Raw genomic sequence first — 19,375 nt, forward strand, 5'->3', positions numbered from 1 at the left:
GCAACTGCAGCTGCCAGTATTTTACTGTTTTTTAACACACAATTTTTAACAGTGTAGCTGTCAGTCAAGATCTGTGCCAGTGGCTCAATACAAGCCACATACAAAAGGGGAGATAAAGGACACCCCTGACGGACCCTGCTTCTTTCGTAAAAAAAATCTGTTCTTATCAGTATTATACTTGGGCTTGCCTCGCGGGCAGTGACAGCGATCGCCTCTTGGAGGTTTCCTGGCTCACAATTACTCCTGTGTTGTGAGCTCCCAACCCTTGAGAGGTAAAGGATTTGCATTTTTTAAGGTAAGGCGTTTTAAATATTTATTGGCTATTTATTGTGGTTTTAGTGTTTTAGCGTGTTTTTAAGCTGTAGGTGCCTCCACCATGTCGGCTGCTCGTGCCGGCATGCGGAGGCACCACAGCGTGCGTTTTAACTTCAAAGAGGTTGATGGTAAGCTCCTGGGGATGTCCCGCCTGGACTTCTCCAGGAAGCTGATCCAGAAAGCCTTAAATTTTAAACCATCCGATTTGAATTGCCTAATGACTCTGCCCCTGAACAAAGGGTTTGACCTGAGTTTTAGATCTGCTTTCCTGCTACAAGATTTTTGGCAGAAGTTTGAAAGTCAGAAGACCCAGTTCTCCATTTTTTCTGTGGAAAAGCTTTCTGACAATTCACTTAAAACAGTGGTTGTCAGGATGTTTAATGAAACAGTGAGTGGAGAGGATATAGCAACATGGCTGGGTAGATTTTGCACGGTTCGAAGCCAACCGGTCAAGGTGTTGGACGAGGACGGCATTTGGAATTGCGCTTGGAGAGTTCCCATTAAACAATGGGAAGATCCAAGCGGATTCCAGGGCCTTCGTCAAATACCTTCAATGATTGTGTTGGGAGAAAACCGAGGCTACATTCACTACCAGGGAATGCCAAAGCTCTGCAGGAAATGTGGCGGGATGGGGCATTTGGCTTAATCTTGCCAAGTAATTGTGTGTGGGAAGTGTAAAGCAATTGGGCACACTTTTGAGGAGTGTACCAGTGGCAGGCGGTGCAATCTCTGCGGTGAAACATCCCATCTCTACAGAGATTGCCCAAAAAGCTTTGCAAACAAGTTAAAAAGTCAGAAAATGGCCGCCCCACCAACCATGCTGCATTCAGAACAAAGAGAAGGGGCGGAGCCTGAGGTTTTGGCGGGAGCTGACATCTCCCAGCCAGCCTCGGGCTCTAAACCAATGGAAGGTGGGGCAGCAACAGGGGCAGAGTCAGTTTTATCTGTTTTGCCGGTCGAACAGGAGGATAAAATCCAAAAAAATAATGATAACGATAATGATAAAGATAACGATAAAGATACCAAAATGGAAAGTAAAAATGGAAAGGAAAAGGAAAAGGAGGGGGAGACAGACTCTGTATCATCGATGGCTACCGTCTCCGAGGTTAGCGTCTCCCCCAGTGGGAGTGAACAACAGTGTTCACTCCCTTGTGTTCAAGTGCAGAAAAGAACTGCGAGATATCCTCTGTTTGAAACAAAGGAGAAAAAGCTGAGGGTTGCACAGCGCACAGATAGTTCCTCAGGGGAAGATCTGGAGCATGTGTGGCCCTTAGAATCTCCTAATGAAGTTTCTTTTCTACATTTTAAGCTGAGAACATCATCACCAAAAGAGCCACAAGAGGGCTCCTCTGTGGCTTCTGAGGTGGTGAGCACTTGTCACCCTGACCCCAGACTCTATGGGGATAAGGCAAAGCAAGTGCTACAAGACAAGTGAGAGATGGGCGGGCACTTTTAGCACATTTGGCTTTTTTAAAACAGGATTTTAATGTTCTTAATGTGTATGGTTTTAACAACAAACATGAACGGCATGAGCTTTTAGAGGACCTGCAGCCCCACATGCTAGGTAAGGCTCCCCTAGTGTTCGCAGGAGATTTTAACTGTGTTTTAACTAGCAAAGATCGAAAAGGAAAAACGGATGATTTTAGAGTAGACAAAACGTCGGTTTTATTACAGGGTATAGCAAAAGATTTTAAATTGGTTGATTGTTTTAAAACCCTGCATCAAAGAGAGGAGGGCTTCACTTGGTTTAGTAGTGATTGCACCAGGGCCTCTCGAATAGATTACATTTTTGCTAGAGATATCATACCATCTGATGCTAGATTAACCCCTGTTTTCTTTTCAGATCACCACATGCTTTCCTGCACCTTTTCACTCCCACCTGGTGTGTCTGTAGGTGGAGGGCTGTGGAAGCTAAACTGCTCCCTGTTTAGAGGATGAGGAGACAGTGAGCAAATACAGGGAGCAGTTTAGCCAATGGCAGACCCTCCAAGACTTTTATGATTCACGTGCACAGTGGTGGGAAATGATAAAACAACGGACAGCACATTTTTTTAAAACAGTAGGGAAACAGAAAAGTAGGAAAGAAAAGCGATGCATGATGGGGCTGCAGAAGAGACTGCAAAGATATTTTAATCTTTTAAACAGTGGTTGGGATTTTACAGAAGAAATTAAAGAAGTTAAAAAAGAAATGTCGGATTTGTCAAAAAATAAAAGTATTGGGGTGATTTTAAGAAGTAAAGAAAAATAAATAGAAGAGGGGGAAAAGTGCACAAAATATTTTTTCAAAAAAAACATAACAAAGGGAGGGTCAATAAATACTTTGAAAGATTCAAGAGGGAGGGAAATTAAAGAAACAAAAGGGATTTTAACCGAAGTCGAACAATTTTATAGTAACCTATATAGTCCAAAAGTTTTAGATGGCGACATTTTAAAGGAGGTTTTAACTTTTTTAGATAAAAAAGTTAAAACGCCCGAGGTGCTTTTATCCCAGGATTTTACACTTTTAGAACTGAACAAAGTTTTAAAAGGGTTTAAAAAGGGGAAGTCCCCCGGTATGGACGGGCTTCCCCTTGAGTTTTATATAAAGTTTTGGGATATTTTAGCACACGAATTGTTGACCGTTTTTAAAGAATTTGAAACACTGGACAAACTCCCAGAAAGCTTTAGTGTAGGGACAGTTAGTTTAATTCATAAAAAAGGGGACAAATTTGACTTAAAAAACTGGAGACCAATCACGCTTTTAAATTTCGATTGTAAACTTTTTAGTAAAATTTTAGCATCACGTATGTCGACCGTTTTAGAAGACGTGATCCACCCGGATCAAGCTTGTGCTGTGCCCGGAAGGAAGATCACGGACAGCTTGGTACTGATCAGAGACACCATCTGTTACGCGAGAGACAGAGATATTCGGCTTATAGTCCTAAATTTAGACTTTGAAAAAGCTTTTGACCGCATCTCGCACCAGTTCCTCCTAAAGGTTCTGGAAAAAATGGGGTTTCCAGGGAGGTTTATAGCCTGGGTGGGCTTATTATATGATTCATTGATCAGTAAGATCCTAGTAAATGGGCATTTATCCAAAGCTGTTAATATACTCAGCGGGGTCCGTCAGGGGTGTCCTTTATCTCCCCTTTTGTATGTGGCTTGTATTGAGCCACTGGCACAGATCTTGAGAAGGGACAAATGGGTCAAAGGTTTTAACCTACCAGGAACTGGGGGACTGACAGCTACCTGTGTTTTATATATGGACGACGTCACCCTTTTAACGACTGACCTTTTAACGGCCCGAAGAGCAATGGATCTGACCGACTGGTTCGGTCGGGCCTCAGGTGCAAAACTAAATAGGAACAAGTCTGAAGCCCAGCTCTTCGGGCCGTGGGGCGACATTAAAACAGGGGAACTGGACATAGCTTTTAAACGCGACGATCATTGTAAAATTTTAGGAGTAAATTTTGACAGAGAGGGGGGAGGTCGGGGAAATTGGAAAGAGATATTAGGGAAAGTCAGGCAAAGACTGGGGTTTTGGGGCTTGAGAGGGTTGACACTTGAGGGCAAAATCTTAATTTTTAAAGCTGTGATTTTACCCTTAATGTCACTTGTTTGTTCTGTTTTTAGCCCACCGAGACGGTTCTTACTGGAGTTGGAGAGGGCGGTCTTTTACTTCCTGAGGGGGTCCAAATGGGAACGTATCAAGAGAGAAGTTGTAAAGAAAAGACCGGAAAACGGTGGAAAAGGCCTCCCGGACCCCCACCTGTTCTTAGCGAGCCGTTTCACCGCCCTCCATTTTAAATATGCTACGACCCCATCCAGAGAGAACAAAACTGTAGCCATGGCAAGGTTCTGGATGGGGTCGTATCTACGCACGTTAAAAGTTTTAACCCCTGACTTGACAACTCCAGTTTCTTTTAACCTCCCAAAAGAATATGATTTTATAAAGAAATTTTTAAAGAAGTATGTTTTAGAGACCAACGATGTCACCATTTTGACTAACCACAAGGCTCTCATTTCTCTTGTTCAGGATCGAGAGACGGTGAGTCGGGTGCCGGGCCACACATTATGTGGAGAAACGTGGCCCACCCAGCTCTCCAGAACGGACACAAGGACCTGTTGTGGATGGTGGCACATGAGATCCTCCCGGTCAGGGCGGTTATGCACTCCAGAGGCATGGCCAAAAACCCCATCTGCCCACGGCCTGGGTGTGGATGCCCAGAGACCGTGCGGCACCTGCTCTGGGAGTGCGGCGCTGCGCGGGACCTGTGGGCCAGGACCGGCCCCCTGTATCATCAGTACCTGCCGGCGGGGAGGGCCCAGATGGACTACCACCTTGTCATCCATGGGGTGGGCCAGGGCGTGAAAGACATGACAAAACAGGATTTTACAGCGCTCTGGCTCACCCTGACCGCCATTAAGGATGCCATCTGGGTCACAAGAAACCTGGTGGTGGGGAAGCAGGTCACTGTACCCCTTCAAGGGACAAAGAGAATGATAGCAACCACGCTACAGGGGTACCGTACCTTAACAAGAGGCCAAGGGGGCCGGGGTCAAACGGAGGAGGTCCCGGCCGCCACCGTACCTGGCCGCCCGTAGATGCACCCTCACCACTCTGGCTACGGGAACAGCGGGCCAGCAGGCCAGAGGAGGGGGATCTCCGCTATGCCCCTGAAACACAGGGACTGTGACCGGCCTGGAGAGTTGGTGTGAATGGACTTTATTGGTATGACTCACCCTCGATCCTGGACAAAGAAATGATTTTATTTCTTTGGATTGCGTCTACTCGTTTATAGCGTTTTTACTGGACCGGTTTTATCGCTTTTAGCAACGCTGCGCCTGGACTCTATCTCTTTTGACATAACACACGCACACACAAAGACTTTTTGCACAACATACACTTTTATTTCTTACAAAAAACAAGTTTTAAAAGGAAAAGTTTATGTTCATTGCCTGTGTTTTATTGTCTTTTAAAGTGTGCCAAAATGTTTTATCGTGTGTTTTGTTTGTTTTAGTTCTATTAAGTCCAGTGCTTAGTTAAAATGGTGACTAGCCAGCAAGTTTTAGGCCAGTTTTATTGTCTTATTGTTTATGGGTTTTTTTTATCCTTTATTTTTATTGAACAGCCTTGTTTTTACCCCATTGTATGTTTTTGTTTTTAAAAACATGTCTGTTTTACAAACATTATTGTATTTTAAGTTCGCACAAAACACCTACCCTTTTAATTTATCCTCTATTTTATTCCTATTCATTTATTCTGTAAGATTTTAAGGGAAATATGTAAACTAAAAAAGATAAAGATATGTTTTTGAGATGGAAATTTTATGAAAAACGCTGTCAATAAATTTTTTTTTGAAAGAAAATTTGTTCTTATCAGTTTAATATCTGATACGTGCCCTACCCGGGCACTATATATTAAAGAACTTTGGACCCCTGGACCCTCCATTTGGAGTGGATCCAATTTTAATAAAAATGATGGGGTCGCTATTTTAATTAATAACCCCAATATCTTGGTGGAGGGCAGCACGGTTTTAAGAGACGGACGGGCACTTTTAGCTAATCTGACTTTTTTAGATAAGGGTTTTAAGGTTATTAACGTATATGGTTTTAATGATAAAAATGAAAGACATGAGCTTTTAGTGGACTTGCAACCCCACATATTAGGTAGGGCACCCCTTATTTTAGCAGGAGATTTTAATTGTATTTTAACAAACAAGGACAGAAGAACAACAGAGGGTTGTAAATTTTTTATTGCAGGGCATGGTTAGGGATTTTAAATTAGTCGACTGTTTTAAAACAATGCATCAAAGAGAGGAGGGCTTCACCCGGTTCAGTGGTGATGGTACCAGAGCCTCTCGAATCGACTATATTTTTACACGAGACTGCCCGCCAACTGATGCTAAACTAACCCCCTTCTTTTTTACTGACCACACAATGCTATCTTGCACTCTTTCACTCCCCACAGGTGTGACGGTAGGGGGAGGGCTGTGGAAGCTGAACTGCTCTCTGCTAAAAGACGAGGAGGTAGTTAGAGATTACAGAGAGCAGTTCAGCCTATGGCAGACCCTCCAGGACTTTTACGATTCACGAGCACAATGGTGGGAAAAGGTGAAAGACTGGACGAGAGGTTTTTTTTAGACATATAGGGAAGAAAAATAAAAATAAAGAAAAAAGACATATGATGGGGTTGCAAAAAAGATTACAACGCTATTTTAATCTTTTAAACGAAGGTCTTGATTTTAATGATGAAATAAAAGAGGTAAAAAATGAAATGTCAGTTTTAAGTGAAATTCAAAGTAAAGGTTTTATCTTAAGAAGTAAAGAAAAACATATTGAGGAAGGGAAAAAAGTGCACAAGAAAGTTTTTTTTAAAAATAATCACTCGGGGACAAACAATAAACAGTTTAAAATTAAATGGGAGGGAAGTGCACACAACTAAAGAAATTTTAAATGGCGTCGAAAATTTTTATGAAGAATTGTATAAAGAAAAACAAACAGATGAATATATTCAATTAGAAGTCTTAAATTTTTTAGAAAAAAAAGTAAGTAGGGAAAACAGTTTTTTAGCTCAAGATTTTACAATTCTAGAAGTTTTTAAAGCTCTTAAAAGTTTTAAAAATGGGAAGTCCCCAGGAATGGATGGACTTCCCCTAGAATTTTATGTCACCTTTTGGGACATTTTAGGACAAGAACTTTTAACTGTTTTTAAAGAATTTGAGACTTCTAACCGACTGCCAGATAGTTTTAGAACAGGGATAGTTTTACTTTTACATAAAAAAGATGACAAGACTGACTTAAAAAATTGGAGACCAATCACGCTTTTAAATTTTGACTGTAAGCTTTTTACAAAAATTTTAGCGACGCGCATGTCAATGGTTTTAGAAGACGTAATCCACCCGGATCAAGCTTGTGCTGTGCCCGGGAGAAAGATCACGGACAGCCTGGTATTGATTAGAGATGCCATCTGTTACGCGAGAGACAGAGATAATCGGCTAATAGTCCTAAATTTAGATTTCGAAAAAGCATTCGGCCGAATCTCGCACCAGTTCCTTTTTAAGGTCCTGGAAAAAATGGGCTTTCCAGGGAGGTTCATAGAGTGGGTGGGACTGCTATATAAAGGTCTGATTAGCAAAATTATGGTTAATGGGCATCTAACCAAAGCTGTCAATATTCACAGCGGCGTCCGTCAAGGGTGTCCTTTATCCCCGCTCTTGTATGTGGCTTGCATTGAGCCACTGGCACAGATCTTGAGAAGGGACAAATGGATTAATGGTTTTAACGTGCCTGGCACAGGGGGGTTGACGGCCACCTGTGTCCTATACATGGATGATATCACACTTTTAATGACCAACCTAGCATCGGCCCGAAGAGCTATGGACTTGACAGAATGGTATGGTCGGGCCTCGGGCGCCAGACTAAATCGAAATAAGTCCGAGGCCCAGCTCTTCGGGCCATGGGGGAAGGTGGACACAGCTGGTCTAGACTTGGTTTTTAAAAAGAGTGATCTTAAAATTTTAGGGATTAAATTTGACGAAGAGGGTGGAGGAGGGGGGGGAACTGGACTGACTTGTTAGGGAAAGCTAAGAGTAGACTAGGTTTTTGGGGGTTAAGACAACTGACTTTAGAGGGAAAAGTTTTAATTTTTAAAGCTGTTGTTTTACCCTTGCTTTTACTGACATGTTCTGTTTTTAGTCCTCCTAGATTCTTCCTTTTAAATCTGGAGAGGGCGGTCTTTTACTTTCTGTGGGGGTCCAAATGGGACAGAGTGAAGAGGGAGGTCTTTAAGAAAAGGAAGGAAAATGGTGGAAAAGGCCTCCCTGACCTCCACCTGTTTTTAGCAAGTCGTTTGACCGCCCTGCACTTCAGATATGCGGTGACCCCATCCAGAGAAAACAAGACGGCAGCAATGGTGCGATTCTGGATGGGGTCTTACCTCCGCCATTTAAAAATCATACCCGCAGATCTGAAGTGCCCAGTGGCTTTTAACCTGCCAAAAGAATATGGTTTTATCAAGAAATTTTTAAAGAAACATTTTTAGAGCAGAAAGATGCCACTGTTTTAACTAACCATAAATCTTTGATCTCTCTTGTGCAGGATCGAGAGCAAGTGAGTCGGCTTCCGGGCCTCACACTCGGTGAGGCCCAACAGGCCTAGAAGAACGCGGCCCACCCAGCTCTCCAGAACAGACATAAGGACCTAGCGTGGATGGTGGCACACGAGATCCTCCCGGTCAGGGCGGTAATGCACTCCAGAGGCATGGTCAAGACCTCCATCTGCCCACGGCCCGGATGCTCAAGCCCGGAGACCGTGCGGCATCTGCTCTGGGAGTGTGGCGCTGCGCGGGACCTGTGGGCAGCAACCGGCCCCCTATACCGGCGGAATCTGCCAGCGGGAGGGGCCCAGATGAGTTACCACCTAGCCATCCATGGGGTGGGCCGGGGTGCGACGGATATGGAGAAAGAGGATTTTACCGCACTCTGGCTCACCCTAAACGCCATCAAGGATGCCATCTGGGTCACCAGGAACCTGCTGGTAGCAAAGGGCGTCACGGTGCCCCTCCACAGGGCAAAGCACATCGTATCATCTACGCTAGAGGGGTACCGGGCGCCAACTTTAGGACGAGGGGGCCGGGGTCACACGAGGAGGGTCCCGGCCGCCACCGTACCTGGCCGCCCGTAGATGCACCCTCACCAATCTGGCTACGGGAACAGCGGGCCGGAGGAGGGGGATCTCCGCTATGCCCCGGAAACATAGAGACTGTGGTTGTTTTGGAGAGCTGGAGTGAATGGACTTTCTTGTTAAGACTCACTCTCGATCCTGCACAAGAGCGAGTTTTTTGTTTCTGAACTGGCTTTTATTGGTTTGCTTTTATTTCTTTTAGCTTTGGCCTTTTAGTGCTTTTAGTGGACATTTTATTTCATCATTCGATCTCGTTTTAACAAGGAATTTTCACCACAAACATACATGGACTTTTAACACAAACACTGACTCCTAAACCTACACTCACGAACTTTTACACAAACATGGACTTTGAAACAGAAATCACAAAACAAAAAGACATAACACAAAGACAGCAACAACAACCGAATTTCACTCTGCTTTTATGTATATATTTAGGTACGCATGAACTGATTTTATTTCTCTTAATTTGTAAATTCATTTATTTTATTTTATTTATTAATGCATCAATATATACATGTTTTTGTTGGTTTTTAAGAGTGAAATTGTAGTCCTTTAGTATTAAGCTGTTTTATTTTGACTTTTAAGAAGTGCATTGTGATTTATTGTGTGGTTTTATGATTGTTTTAGTGAGAAGTGAAAAGTGTCAACTAATGTAAAGAAAGTTCTTAAAATATGTGTGATTTTTATGATGAAATTGTGTCAATAAATTTGTTTCGAAAGAAAAAAATCTGTTCTTATCAGTATTATATTTGATCTTGTCACGCGGCTGGGACTGCGATCGCCTCTTGGAGGTTCACCCTGGTGAGCGCTTTTGTAGTGCTTACCAAGACCTGCGAGAGGTACATCGGCTGCGTTTTACAAAGTCTTTTAAGGTAAGGTCTCTTTTAATATTTATTCTGCTGGTTTTAAATTTATTGGTGTTTTTTAGAGAGCTGTAGGTGCCTCCACCATGTCGGCTGCTCGCGCCGGCATGCGGAGGCACCACAGCGTGCGTTTTAATTTCAAATGTGTAAATGGAAAGCTCCTGGAGATGTCCAGATTGGACTTCTCCAGGAAGCTTATCCAAAAAGCTTTAGATTTCAAGCCAGAAGAACTGAACTCTATTGTGACTCTGCCCCTGAACAAAGGATTTGACGTGAGTTTTAAGGCTGCTTTTCTGCTCAATGCTTTTTGGCAAAGATTTGAATCGGTTAAAGTCCAGTTTTTCAGGTTTACTGTGGAAAAGCTTTCGGACAACACTCTTAAAACAGTGATTGTCCGAATGTTCAATGAAACAGTAACTGGTGACGATATCTGCGTGTGGCTGGGTAGATATTGCAATGTTCGTGGCCAGCCAGTCAAGGTTTTAGATGAGGACGGCATCTGGAACTGCTGTTGGCGTGTTCCCATTAAACAGTGGGAAGACGCCGAGGGCTTCCAGGGCCTGAGACATCTGCCTTCTATGATTGTGCTTGGGGAGAACAGGGGCTACATCCATTATCAGGGGATGCCCAAACTGTGCAGGAAGTGTGGGAAAAATGGGCATCTCGCTGAAGCATGCCAAGAGCTAGTTTGTGGGAAGTGTAGAGAAATTGGGCACAGCTTTGAGCAGTGTACCAATGGCAGACGGTGCAATCTGTGTGGAGACACTAACCATCTTTTCAGAGATTGTCCTAAGAGTTTTGCCAACAGAGTGAAAAGCAACAAAATGGCCGCCCCGCAAAACGTGGTGGCCGAGGAACAAAGGGAGGAGGCGGTCCCTGAAGTTTTGGCGGGAAACGAAAGTTTGCCGTCGGCTTCGGGGACCGGCCAAGAAGGAGGAGGCGGCCAAGGGGGTGGAGTCACAATCGGTTGAGGTGAGGAGAGGGGAAGCTGTCGAATCAGAAGTGAGTTTAGAGAGGAAAGAGGAGGAAGACACAGCTTCCTCTCTCCTCACCGTCTCGGAGATAGTGGAGGCTTCAGAGGGGAGTGAAATCAATGTTTCACTCCCAAGTGCCTAGGTGCAGAAAAGACCCGCGGGATCGCCTCTGTTTGATACAGAGAAGAAAGTGAGAGTCTCACACGATTCGGATAGTTCACCCGTAACTATTTCGAGTCGTGTGTGGCCTCTCGAATCCACAAATGAGGTGTCCTTTTTGCACGTTAAGCTAATATCATCATCGCCTAAAGAGACACAAGAGAATATCTCTGTGGATTTGGAGGCGATAGACACACACCCTAACAATCCAGGGATAATTCCTGGAAAGGAGGGGAGTGTGATACAAGAAAAGACATGATTTTAATGTCGGTTTTAAGACTTTTCTGTAGGTTTTAAAATGGTCTTTTAAGTAGCTCATGGATATCACCTTCTCCACTATAAATGTGAGAAGTGTGAAGTCCCTAGTAAGAGCACAGAACATATTTTCCCTTTTAAAAACTTTTAAAACAGACATTTTTCTGTTACAAGAATGTGCGTTACACTTTTTAAAAAATAATAAAAAGTGGGAGGATTTATGGACCCCCGGACCCTCCATATGGAGTGGCTCAAATTTTAATAAAAATGATAGGGTGGCCATTTTAATCAATAATCCAAACATCTTGGTGAAGGGAAGCACGGTGGTGAGAGATGGGCGGGCTATTTTAGCTAATTTGACTGTTTTAGATAGGGATTTTAATGTTCTAAATTTTTATGGTTTTACGGACAAAAACAAAAGATTTGAGCTTTTAGAAGACATACAGCCCCACATGCTAGGTAGGGTGCCCTTCATTTTAGCAGGTGATTTTAACTGTGTTTTAACTCAAAAAGACAGAAGAAGGGCAGATGATTTTAAAGTAGATAAGACATCGGTTTTATTGCAGGGTTTAGTTAGAGATTTTAAATTAGTGGACTGTTTTAAAGCTATGCATCAGAGAGAGGAGGGCTTCACCTGGTTCAGTGGTGTTGGTACCAGAGCCTCTCGAATCGATTACATGTTCACACGTGACTACCCGCCAACCGATGCGAAATTAACCCCCCTCTTTTTTTCCGATCACTTAATGCTGTCTTGCACGCTTTCACTGCCCCTGGGTGTGACGGTAGGTGGAGGGCTGTGGAAGCTGAACTGCTCACTGTTAAAAGATGAGAAAGTGGTGAGGGAATACAGAGAGCAGTTCAGCCAATGGCAGACCCTCCAAGACTTTTATGATACACAAGCACAGTGGTGGGAAATGGTAAAAGGACGCACAAAACGTTTTTTTAAAAGGATAGGTAGGGAAAAAAAAGAATGGGGAAAAGAGACGCATGATGGGGCTGCAAAAACGCCTACAGAGATATTTTAACCTTTTAAACATGGGCTTTGATTTTAACAACGAAATTAAAGAAGTTAAAAAAGAGATGTTGGTTTTAGCAGAGAAAAATAGCAGGGGAGTGATTTTAAGAGCAAAAGAGAAAAAAATTGAAGAAAATGAAAAGTGTACAAGATATTTTTTTTAAAAAATAATCACAAAGGGAGGGGGGATATTAAAGATTAAAAATGATGAGGGGACTATTTTAAATACCACAGAGGGGGGTTTAAAAGAAGTCGAAAAGTTTTACGAAAATTTATATGGGGAAAAAAAATAGTACACGAGGACGCTTTAAACAATGTTTTAATTTTTTTAGACAAAAAAGTACAAAAAGAAAAACATTCAGTTTTAACCCAAGATTTTAAGAAAGAAGATTTAGATAAAGCTCTTAAAAGTTTTAAAAAGGGGAATGTCACAGTGTAAAACTAAAAGACACTGTGACTAACAAACACACATCACATTGCACTCACTTTTAAACATGGACTTTTGTGTTATTTGTATTGTGCATGTGTGTGTTTGTGTAATGTGTATATGTTGTTTTTTTCTGTCCAGATTAGCATTGTGTTTATGTAAAAATTTAACTTTTATGTCAAACAATAGCCCATATCAACACTGAAATAACCACAGACACATTTTCTTTCAAACTTCATTTATTAACCAAACATAGAGTTTACAAATACTTACCAGTTTCCATTTCTCAGCACCAAACCTGTTTAACTTTCAAACAAAGCCATTTATACAGATTTTTCCCGTCTTCACATTGGAGCAGCCATTTTCATAACATCATCAGGGTCACAACCCCCTGGTCAGTAAATAAAAATCACAGTTTTATTGTTTAAATTTGTATTGGTTATTTGTTGTGTTGTATTTTGAGTTTTGTATGCATATTCATTTACCTGCATTAATTTATATTCCTGTTGAATGTCTTTTTATGTATTTTTTTGTCTACATGGTAACCCACTACCAGTAAAATGGTTTAACCCATGGGCGGGGCCAATACAATAAAATGGCCCCAAACATTCACTTGGGGTGGGTAGTTGTAGGAGAAGGTTGTGTTTTGTCAGTATTGGTAACAGTTTTTTGTTCAGGTCATTTACTTGATTTAGCTGAACAAGCCTGTATATACATTGTAAATATTGAATAGTTTATTTTTCTTTATTGTTATTTTGTCACTTTCACCTGTTTTGCTGGATTTTTTTTTTCACTTTGTGTAAATAAATCACTCTTCACATTCACCAGCGGCTTCTGTGACACTTTTTTGCCTCCATCCACCCGGTCAATCGTAACAGGGAAGTCTCCAAGAATGGACGGTCTTCCCCTGGAGTTTTATCAATGTTTCTGGGACATTTTAGCTGGGGTTTTACTGACTGTTTTTAATGAATTCGAAAATTTTAACAAACTACCTGCGGATTTTAGATTAGGATTAGTTTCTCTGCTTTTTAAAAAAGATGACAAGACAATTTTAAAAAAATTGGCGACCAATTACTCTTTTAAACACAGATTATGAATTTTTTACAAAGATTTTAGCGACACGGATGTCGACAGTTTTAGAGGATGTAATCCACCCGGATCAAGCCTGTGCTGTGCCCGGGAGGAAGATCACGGACAGCCTATTGCTGATCCGAGATGCCATCTGTTACGCGAGAGACAGAAACATTCGTCTAGCCGTGGTAAATTTAGATTTTGAAAAAGCATTTGACAGAGTCTCGCACCAGTACTTGTTACAAGTACTGGAAAAAATGGGGTTCCCGGGAAGATTTTTAGCATGGGTGGGACTGCTGTACAATGACCTTGTCAGCAAAATCATTGTAAATGGGCATTTAACAAAAGCAGTAAATATCTGCAGTGGCGTCCGTCAAGGGTTTCCGTTATCCCCACTCCTGTATGTGGTTTGTATTGAACCACTGGCACAGCTCTTGAGAAGGGATAAATGGATTACAGGTTTTAAAATTCCGGGGGGGTTAACAGCATCTTGTGTTTTATATATGTACGACGTTACCCTTTTAACGACAGACCTCACCTCGGCCCGAAGAGCTATGGATTTGACCGATTTCTACGGTTGGGCCTCAGGAGCCAGATTAAACCGAAAAAAGTCCGAGGCCTCCCGGATCCCCACCTGTTTTTAGGCAGCCGCTTCACCGCCCTGCATTTTAGTTACGCGTTGACCCCATCCAGAGAAAACAAGACGGCTGCCATGACTCGCTTCTGGATGGGGTCCTACCTGAGAACCCTGAAAGTTTTAGCAGTGGACCTTAAGTACTCAGTGTCTTTTAATTTACATAGGGAGTATGATTTTATAAAGAAATTTTTAAAGAAGTATGTTTTAGAGACTAACGATGTCACCATTTTAACTAACCACAAGGCTCTCATTTCTCTTGTGCAGGATCGAGAGACGATGTGAGGCCCAACAAGTGTGGAGGAACGCGGCCCACCCAGCTCTCCAGAACGGACACAAGGACCTGTTGTGGATGGTGGCACATGAGATCCTCCCGGTCAGGGCGGTTATGCACTCCAGAGGCATGGCCAGAAACCCCGTCTGCCCACGGCCTGGGTGTGGATGCCCAGAGACCGTGCGGCACCTGCTCTGGGAGTGCGGCGCTGCGCGGGACCTGTGGGCCAGGACCGGCCCCCTGTATCATCAGTACCTGCCGGCGGGGAGGGCCCAGATGGACTACCACCTTGTCATCCATGGGGTGGGCCAGGGCGTGAAAGACATGACAAAACAGGATTTTACAGCGCTCTGGCTCACCCTGACCGCCATTAAGGATGCCATCTGGGTCACAAGAAACCTGCTGGTGGGGAAGCAGGTCACGGTACCCCTGCAAGGGACAAAGAGACTGATAACAACCACGCTACAGGGGTACCGGACTTTGACAAGAGGCCAAGGGGGCCGGGGTCACACGGAGGAGGTCCCGGCCGCCACCGTACCTGGCCGCCCGTAGATGCACCCTCACCACTCTGGCTACGGGAACAGCGGGCCAGCAGGCCAGAGGAGGGGGATCTCCGCTATGCCCTTGAAACACAGGGGCTGTGACCGTCCTGGAGAGTTGGTGTGAATGGACTCTTTTGGTATGACTCACCCTCGATCCTGGACAAAGAAATGATTTTATTTCTTTGGATTGAGTCTACTCTTTTACATCGTTTTTACTGGACCGGTTTTATTGCTTTTATCAACGCAGCGCCTGGACTCTCTCTTTTATTGACATAACACACGCACACTCAAAAGACTTTTGCAAAACATACACTTTTATTTCTTCCAAAAAACCACGTTTTTAAAGGAAAATGTTATGCTTATTGACTGTGTTTTATTGTCTTTTAAAGTGTGCTAAAATGTTTTAACATGTGTTTTCTGTTTTAGCCCCTTTAAGTCCGGTGTTTAGTTAAAATGGTGATTAGCCAACAAGTTTTAGGCCAGTTTTATTGTCTATGTTTTTAGTTTTTAGCCTTTATTTTATTGAACAGCCTTGATTTTACTCCATTGTATGTTGTTTGTTTTTAAAAACACGTCTTTTATTCAAACACCATTGAATTGTAAGTTCACACAAAGCACTCACTCTTTTAATTTATCCTGTATTTTATTGCATTTATTTATTTATTCTGTAAGTTTTAAATTCAAAGAAAAATATTTGAACGACAAAAGATTAAGATGTGTTTTTGGGATGGAGATTTTATGTAAAACTGTTAAACGCTGTCAATAAATTTTTTTTCGTAAGAAAAAATCTGTTCTTATCAGTATTATACTTGGGCTTACCTCGCGGGCAGTGACAGCGATCGCCTCTTGGAGGTTTCCTGGCTCACAATTACTCCTGTGTTGTGGGCTTCCAACCCTTGAGAGGTAAAGGATTTGCATTATTTAAGGTAAGGCGTTTTAATTATTTATTGGCTATTTATTGTGGTTTTAGTGTTTTAGCGTGTTTTTAAGCTGTAGGTGCCTCCACCATGTCGGCTGCTCGTGCCGGCATGCGGAGGCACCACAGCGTGCGTTTTAACTTCAAAGAGGTTGATGGTAAGCTCCTGGGGATGTCCCGCCTGGACTTCTCCAGGAAGCTGATCCAGAAAGCCTTAAATTTTAAACCATCCGATTTGAATTGCTTAATGACTCTGCCCCTGAACAAAGGGTTTGACCTGAGTTTTAGATCTGCTTCCCTGCTACAAGATTTTTGGCAGAAGTTTGAAAGTCAGAAGACCCAGTTCTCCATTTTTTCTGTGGAAAAGCTTTCTGACAATTCACTTAAAACAGTGGTTGTCAGGATGTTTAATGAAACAGTGAGTGGAGAGGATATAGCAACATGGCTGGGTAGATTTTGCACGGTTCGAAGCCAACCGGTCAAGGTGTTGGACGAGGACGGCATTTGGAATTGCGCTTGGAGAGTTCCCATTAAACAATGGGAAGATCCAAGCGGATTCCAGGGCCTTCGTCAAATACCTTCAATGATTGTGTTGGGAGAAAACCGAGGCTACATTCACTACCAGGGAATGCCAAAGCTCTGCAGGAAATGTGGCGGGATGGGGCATTTGGCTGAATCTTGCCAAGTAATTGTGTGTGGGAAGTGTAAAGCAATTGGGCACACTTTTGAGGAGTGTACCAGTGGCAGGCGGTGCAATCTCTGCGGTGAAACATCCCATCTCTACAGAGATTGCCCAAAAAGCTTTGCAAACAAGTTAAAAAGTCAGAAAATGGCCACCCCACCAACCATGCTGCATTCAGAACAAAGAGAAGGGGCGGAGCCTGAGGTTTTGGCGGGAGCTGACATCTCCCAGCCAGCCTCGGGCTCTAAACCAATGGAAGGTGGGGCAGCAACAGGGGCAGAGTCAGTTTTATCTGTTTTACCGGCCGAACAGGAGGATAAAATCCAAAAAAATAATGATAACGATAATGATAAAGATAACGATAAAGATACCAAAATGGAAAGTAAAAATGGAAAGGAAAAGGAAAAGGAGGGGGAGACAGACTCTGTATCATCGATGGCTACCGTCTCCGAGGTTAGCGTCTCCCCCAGTGGGAGTGAACAACAGTGTTCACTCCCTTGTGCTCAAATGCAGAAAAGAACTGCGAGATCTCTGTTTGAAACAGAGGAGAAAAAGCTGAGGGTTGCACAGCGCACAGATAGTTCCTCAGGGGAAGATCTGGAGCATGTGTGGCCCTTAGAATCTCCTAATGAAGTTTCTTTTCTACATTTTAAGCTGAGAACATCATCACTAAAAGAGCCACAAGAGGGCTCCTCTGTGGCTTCTGGGGTGGTGAGCACTTGTCACCCTGACCCCAGTCTCTATGGGGATAAGGCAAAGCAAGTGCTACAAGACAAAACATAATTTTTTAATGTGCTTTTAATTGGTTTTAATGTCCTCCTTTTAAAAGCTCATGTTTAATTTTACCATACTGCTCATGACCCTCACAATCACGACTATTAATGTGAGAAGTGTGAGGGCCATTGTGCGAGCACAGAGCATTTTATCCTTTTTAAAAAGTTTTAACTCAGATGTGTTTTTATTACAGGAGTGCTCTTTGCCTTTTTTAACTAATTATAGGAAGTGGGAGGAGATTTGGACCCCAGGTTTGTCAATTTGGAGTGGGTCCAATTTTATCAAAAATGACGGTGTTGCTATTTTAATCCAAAACCCAAATATCTTGGTGAAGGGCAGCACAGTGGTGAGGGATGGGCGGGCACTTTTAGCACATTTGGCTTTTTTAGAACAGGATTTTAATGTTCTTAATGTGTATGGTTTTAACAACAAACATGAACGGCATGAGCTTTTAGAGGACCTGCAGCCCCACATGCTAGGTAAGGCTCCCCTAGTGTTCGCAGGAGATTTTAACTGTGTTTTAACTAGCAAAGATCGAAAAGGAAAAATGGATGATTTTAGAGTAGAGAAAACGTCGGTTTTATTACAGGGTATAGCAAAAGATTTTAAATTGGTTGATTGTTTTAAAACCCTGCATCAAAGAGAGGAGGGCTTCACTTGGTTTAGTAGTGATTGCACCAGAGCCTCTCGAATAGATTACATTTTTGCTAGAGATATCATACCATCTGATGCTAGATTAACCCCTGTTTTCTTTTCAGATCACCACATGCTTTCCTGCACCTTTTCACTCCCACCTGGTGTGTCTGTAGGTGGAGGGCTGTGGAAGCTAAACTGCTCCCTGTTTAGAGGATGAGGAGACAGTGAGCAAATACAGGGAGCAGTTTAGCCAATGGCAGACCCTCCAAGACTTTTATGATTCACGTGCACAGTGGTGGGAAAAGATAAAACAACGGACAGCACATTTTTTTAAAACAGTAGGGAAACAGAAAAGTAGGAAAGAAAAGCGATGCATGATGGGGCTGCAGAAGAGACTGCAAAGATATTTTAATCTTTTAAACAGTGGTTGGGATTTTACAGAAGAAATTAAAGAAATTAAAAAAGAAATGTCGGATTTGTCAAAAAATAAAAGTATTGGGGTGATTTTAAGAAGTAAAGAAAAATAAATAGAAGAGGGGGAAAAGTGCACAAGATATTTTTTCAAAAAAATCATAACAAAGGGAGGGTCAATAACTACTTTGAAAGATTCAGGAGGGAGGGAAATTAAAGAAACAAAAGGGATTTTAACCGAAGTCGAACAATTTTATAGTAACCTATATAGTCCAAAAGTTTTAGATGGCGACATTTTAAAGGAGGTTTTAACTTTTTTAGATAAAAAAGTTAAAACGCCCGAGGTGCTTTTATCCCAGGATTTTACACTTTTAGAACTGAACAAAGTTTTAAAAGGGTTTAAAAAGGGGAAGTCCCCCGGTATGGACGGGCTTCCCCTTGAGTTTTATATAAAGTTTTGGGATATTTTAGCACACGAATTGTTGACCGTTTTTAAAGAATTTGAAACACTGGACAAACTCCCAGAAAGCTTTAGTGTAGGGACAGTTAGTTTAATTCATAAAAAAGGGGACAAATTTGACTTAAAAAACTGGAGACCAATCACGCTTTTAAATTTCGATTGTAAACTTTTTAGTAAAATTTAAGCATCACGTATGTCGACCGTTTTAGAAGACGTGATCCACCCGGATCAAGCTTGTGCTGTGCCCGGAAGGAAGATCACGGACAGCTTGGTACTGATCAGAGACACCATCTGTTACGC

At 42.6% G+C, this 19,375-nt stretch overlaps 1 protein-coding gene and 1 pseudogene across 1 annotated transcript in view; both read left to right on the forward strand.

Annotated features, from left to right (window-relative positions):
• Positions 1-19,375, forward strand: part of LOC147846299 (uncharacterized) — a 28,105-nt gene that overhangs the window by 1,404 nt on the left and 7,326 nt on the right. The window contains exon 2 of the mRNA XM_087240592.1: positions 18-169. The gene's annotated coding sequence lies outside the window, so the exon portion shown is untranslated. The remainder of the gene's footprint in view (positions 1-17; positions 170-19,375) is intronic.
• Positions 5,631-5,806, forward strand: LOC147846300 (U2 spliceosomal RNA; annotated as a pseudogene).

This window comes from Danio rerio, chromosome 2, assembly GCF_052040795.2.
Source record: "Danio rerio strain M-AB ecotype USA chromosome 2, GRCz13ab, whole genome shotgun sequence".
Lineage (NCBI taxonomy): Eukaryota > Metazoa > Chordata > Actinopteri > Cypriniformes > Danionidae > Danio > Danio rerio.